Source organism: Rhinolophus ferrumequinum, chromosome 19 (genome assembly GCF_004115265.2).
Source record: "Rhinolophus ferrumequinum isolate MPI-CBG mRhiFer1 chromosome 19, mRhiFer1_v1.p, whole genome shotgun sequence".
In the NCBI taxonomy this organism is placed as follows: domain Eukaryota; kingdom Metazoa; phylum Chordata; class Mammalia; order Chiroptera; family Rhinolophidae; genus Rhinolophus; species Rhinolophus ferrumequinum.
The window spans coordinates 47,816,737-47,822,637 of record NC_046302.1 but is presented as its reverse complement, the minus strand read 5'-3'; positions in this window follow the sequence as shown (position 1 = coordinate 47,822,637).

Genomic DNA, 5,901 nt, shown 5'->3' with positions numbered 1-5,901 from the left:
CATAAATAATCTATAAAATCTATAAACCTTTATCATGTTTTTGCTTAAACATATGTAGGAGACACTGTTGGCTGCGTTGGTGTTCCTTCTTGGCCTCACCATATCCTGGCAATTCAGATTTATTTCTTGGCAATTCAGATTTCCATACCCGGCGTTCTTCTGCGGGGAACAGGAGCTGAGTCCCTGCATTACATATGGATTCAGTGCATGGTCTTCCCCTGTTCATGCACTGAATGAACACATTTTTCATTTCATTTCAGAGGGACATGTAACCTAAGTTGACCTGATTAGCGTGAAGGGCAGAAATTGTATTCCAGGGTTGGAGGAGAGGTTTTCTCTCCCTCTCGTGGAGCATGAGGAAGGAGCTGCCATCTAAGAACTCGGAGGACAAAGGCAATGCAAGGTAGAGCCAGGGACATGTCAAAGATGCAGAACAGAGCCTGGCTGTACCCTCCTGCACCCAGTCCTACCTCTCACGATAGTTCTGTGAGACAACAGGTTTCCCTATCGTTTCAGCCGTTTTGAATTGAGTTTTTTATTATTGCAGCCTAAAGCGTCCCATTTAATAAAATACGTATAATAATTTTCTACTTGTTTTACCTGAAATCTCCAAGGAGGTCGTATTCCTCCCGACTTGCCTCTAGTAGAGTGGAGCACTCACTTACGTTTGATGAGCGAATACAAATGAGCACCTCCATGAGTGACAAATGATCACACATTGAAGGCGCTACCAGACAGTATCATTTCCATTACTCTTGTCAAATACGATTGATTCCAAGTTGTTATAAGGTTCCAAAAATGGTTAATCCACTAATGCAAACAGTGAATTATGTAACCTTAGTTTGAACACTATTTTTGCTGCAACTAAGTGAAATCCCTTCCAGATAGCTTAAGCAAAAATGAGGATCTATTTTAAGGCTACTGAAGTGTCTCATGGACCATAGATTTTTATCCCTGACTTTAGCCATCAAGAATGTGTGCCATTGATGAGAGGAGTGTGTGAGAATTCCCATTTCTCTGCATATTATCCAATATTTGATATTATCATACTTTTCAATTTTTACTAGTCTAATGACTAGGAAATGCTGTGTCATTGTCTTAGTTCGAATTTCTCTCATTTAATTCACATTACTCGGGATAATCATCCTAACATTTATTTCTTGGCAATTCAGATTCCCTCTTGAGAAAATGGCCTCTTCTAATCTTTTGCTTTTGTTTTAAAAATTGGGTTGTATGTTTTTTTCTTATTGATTTCAAGTTCTTTTTGTGTTCTGGATACTAATCCTTTGCTGGATTTGTGTATTGAAATGATATTCTTCCTGTATGTAATATTTTCTTCCACTTTGTTTAGTGTGCTTTTTGTTGAATAGAAGGTTTTTGTGAATTTACAGTAGGCAAATTTATCAATCTTTCCTTCTTATGAGTTGAACTTTTTGTGTTTGTTTGAAAGAAATGTTTTCTTACATTGAAGTCATAACTACATTCACTTACATTTTCTTCTAAATGATTATAGTTTTGCTTTTTCCCATATAGATCTTTAATTCACCTGGAATTTAATTTTGTGTACGGTGGAAAATAAGGATCTATTTTATTTTGTTATTTTAAATGAATTGCTAATTTTCCCAACCTCATTTATTGAATAGTCCAGCATATTTCTAATACTTTGTAATACAAAATATCAATGCTCCCATACATGTGTATGTCTATAGGCTTACCTCTGATCTATTAGACTATTTAGCCCTGTGCCAATACCACCCTGTGTTCACTATCAAATTATAATAATTAGATAGTGGAGTTGATAGAACAATCTAACAGAAAAAAAAATCCTTCCTCCTTGATCCTGTTTTTCACAATAGTCTTGGCTGGTTTGGGCCTGTTGTTTTTCCACATGAATTGTAGGGTCAGCTGGTCAAGTTTCATTTTCCTCATTTATTAGAATTGCTTTTAATTTATAAATTAATGGAGAAAGAATTATGATTTTTGCTATTTAAGTCTTGTCTAACAAGAACATAGTATATATTTCTATTGATTTAAAATTATTATATCTATAAATAATGTTTTCCTTAGATGCTTTGTACATTTTAAAATTAGATTTATTATTTGGTAGCTCATAGTTCTTATTATGACAAATGGCATTCTTTCATATTTTCTGATTTGTTCTTACTGATGTTTCTTCTGATAGTTTGTCTGAATTCTCTTGAATTTTGTATGAAGACAATAATATAATAATATAATTTACAAATAGGGACATTTTATTCCTTTTATTCCAATCCTTTTTTTTTTCCTTTATTTTCTTGGGCTATTGCATTAGATAAGACCATTAATAAAACAGTAAATAATACCCAATAATAAAGGTAATAAAAATAGTCTTTTTATTTCTAACTAAAAATTTATTTTTTCTAAGTTAAAAATAGCTTCTAATATTTTACCTTATGAATAGTGTTTGCTTTAGGTTTTTGAGAAATCATTTTATTAGGTTAAGGAATTCTCTTTTATTCCTAAATTGCTGAAATTTCTTGCCATTAATGAGGCTTATTTTATGGCATTCTTTTTTTTTTTTTTTGTATAGACATAGGTTTTTATTTGTCTCGGGTAACCACCTGGCGTACAATGGCTGGCTCATGTGGTAGATATATATTACACTTTTTTAAGAAACAGCCAAACTGTTTTCTAAATTGGTTATGCCATTTTACATTAATGGCATTCTCTTCTGCTACTATTGAGATATTATCGTTGCTTAATGTGGTATATTACATTAATAAATTCTCTAAGATTGAAGCAACCTTGAATTCTGGGATGGTATAGGTGATTAAATAAATGGTTTACACTCACGCTTTAAAACTCATAGTAAAACTTCACTCATAACAAATTGGGTGAAAACCACTTTGATTTAGTGGAAAGGTTAAAGAAGCATTGTTTTTCATGAAATATTAACTTATACATTGGTCAACGCTGTCAGGAATTTTTTAAAATGGAGTTTTATTTATTTCAATTGCATACTGTAACTATGATAACAAGGGAAAGAGCAATGTGGTTTTAACGACCAAGCAAACTAATCTGTAATTATCAGCACGTGTTTCTCTGAATTAATTAATAAGCTAAAGTCTCTAAAATTTTTGCTTTCTAAAGTAGGTTTCAGGCGCTGCTAGATTTTGTTTAGAAACCATTTCCCCTTAAATTATGTCACATTTCAGCCCAACTCTGATTTGAGTAAAATATCCCACGTTCCAATGATTTGAGTTTGAGGACAAATCCTTTACTCGCTGAGCTAGCTAGTAGCTGACAAGAAGTTTTCATTATTGCCTCACATATCACTGAGATTTCTTTGAGCTTCCATATTGAATACGCTCCAGCATTCCAAATGTGTGTAAAAGACCTCGTCTCTAGGGAATGGATAAAAAAGCCCCTAAAAGCTCTGGTTCAATTCTTTAATGCAGCAGAGGGCTGCGATTGTTGCCTTTCTATGTACATGTCCCTTTCCTTTGGGTCTGGCTTTGATGCCCAGTTTAAATGTTTTGCTTAACCTCCCTTCGACTGTCCTTTGTTGTTTTGCATTGGGAAATCAATATCTACAAATATTTATTCTGTGCTCAAAACGGTACAGGATATCATAGTTCAGACACGACCATTTTCCTCCCCTCTCCAAACATTTCTTTCTTCTATTGCTTTCTGTTCTCCTGCTGCTTTTATTGCCCCCGTTTCCCCCTCTTAATTGTGCCTTAAATTTGTCAAAGGAATGAAAGATAATGTTTCATCCCAATGGAGGTATAAAGGGGCATATCATTGCTGACCTTTTCTTATATATGAAAAGTTAAATAGTTTTGTTTTATAACAAGCAACATATCTTCTTTCAAGTGTCAGCCCTAATTTTACATTTACCAAGTAAAAAAATATATAGTTATGGTTGAAATGGGGTCAATTACTCTATCTGAACATAGCAGGACCAAGAAAAGCATCTTCACATACACTGACAGCATAAGATGAATATTATTTGGAAGCTTATGGATCCCTAACCCATACATAACATGTTAATAGATAGGCAACGAATATCAACACATACTGGGTCAAAGATAGCATCATTCTCCCTTCTCTTTCCTAACCTAAATTGTATCCAAAGCAATTCTTACCTATATTTTTTCATTCATTGACTAAAAGGTAAACATGAAGAAATTAAACTGAAAATTTAATTATAATTGGCAAATTCTTTAGCACAAGTTACCATAACATATACAGTTAAAATATACCAAATTAATATTAGCTCTGCTCTGACCCTTAGGCTCTTTATAAAATGTCTGCTACTTACCTAAAAGAATTTAGGCAGTTTATGTTAATATAAAGTCAGCAAATACTTCAATGTCCACTGTCCAAATCTGACGGTACTGTCTGTGTTTTCTTAAGGAGAAAATAAGAGACGGGAAGAACAAATGGACTGTGTGTTGTGATGAATGCAGCCATGATGTGACTGGCTTTGTGGAACCGAGTTAGGCTTCTCTTTGCTATCAGTGGAGGGGTGAAGAAATGTCACCAGAGTGGGGGCTGGTTAGCTCAGTTGGTTAGAGCACGGTGCTGGTGGCACCAAAGTTGCCGGTTCGATCCCCACAGAGGCCACTGTGAGCTGAGCCCTACAAAAAAAAACCCCTAGAAAAAAAAAATGCCACCAGAATAGGTTGTTTATTGGGTACCCAGCACTGAATTCTTTCTAAAATGGAATGACAGGGGTACTGTTATCAGTCTCCCTTATCTAGATGTGGAAACCAAGCTTTAGAGAGGTTAAACACCTTACCCAAGACCACACATGGGGAAAACCAGGATTCACTCACAGTTGACTCCAAATTCTTGGTGCTTCATCACTGATTTATAATTGGTGAAAACTAGAAGAGCAGTTAAGATGTCCAACGTGTCACTTTAGGGAGGGTAGACATGTAGTTTGAGAAAGGGGATTGTTTCTTATGAATGAAACAAGTGCAAAGCCTTGGTGTTAAATGAACACATTGGGTTAATTTTCTCTTAAATGAATGAATGTATGTTTATCACCCAGAACAGTGCCTGACACATAGTAGCACTCAATACATGGAAACTCTGGTATCAGTTAGCATTGTAGATAACAAAAGCTGGAAACGATGGCTTCAATGAGGGAGGGTCTTGTCTCGGAAACTAGAACTCTGGAGACAGGCAGACTTGGCCTGACAGAAGAGGCTCAAAAAGTCGCTTAAGGTGAGGGGGCTCCTCTGGCTTCCCGGGCCATCATTCTTAGACCTCGGAATTAAATTTTGAGAGAGGTAAATGTTGAGTGACATATTCACAGAAACCCCTGATTCAACACTAAGAAAACGATCCTAGGGATCTGCAGCCCTGTGCATGGCTGGTTCCCAGTTTGAAATGCCCTAACACAGGTAGGTGGCGGTCAGTGGGCTGGGATTATGCTTTGTTTCTGTAAAGACTTGTTTCTGCAAAGAACACCTAATGAAAACCAGCTACTGAACCATTGGTATCACATCAAAAGGAACGCCTTTCTTCTAATACTGGGAAGGTTTGTTATAGCCTGGGAGGACTGATGTGGTGGGTCCATAGGCGTTAGGGCTCGCAAGTTCCACCTCTAGCGAAGGTTAAGAGGCAGGAGAAAGCTTCTCGCAAGTAGGCATTGCGTCGGCTCTTGCAACACTCGCTGTCACGCGGGAAGAGAAAGTTGGAGACCCTTCCCCACCCGGGATAGGAGAGGAGCGCGAGGAGGACGGCACCGCCTCCGGGCCCCGCCCCCTCTGGCGTGGCCCCGCCCGCAGATGCTGCAGGTCCAGCGGCCGCCGGGATAGCGGAGGCCGAGGGCGGGGCTCACCCTTGCCCTCGGGGTCTCTCGGGTTCCACCAATCAGCGAGCGCCCTGTTGGCCGTCCTCAGCTCCCGC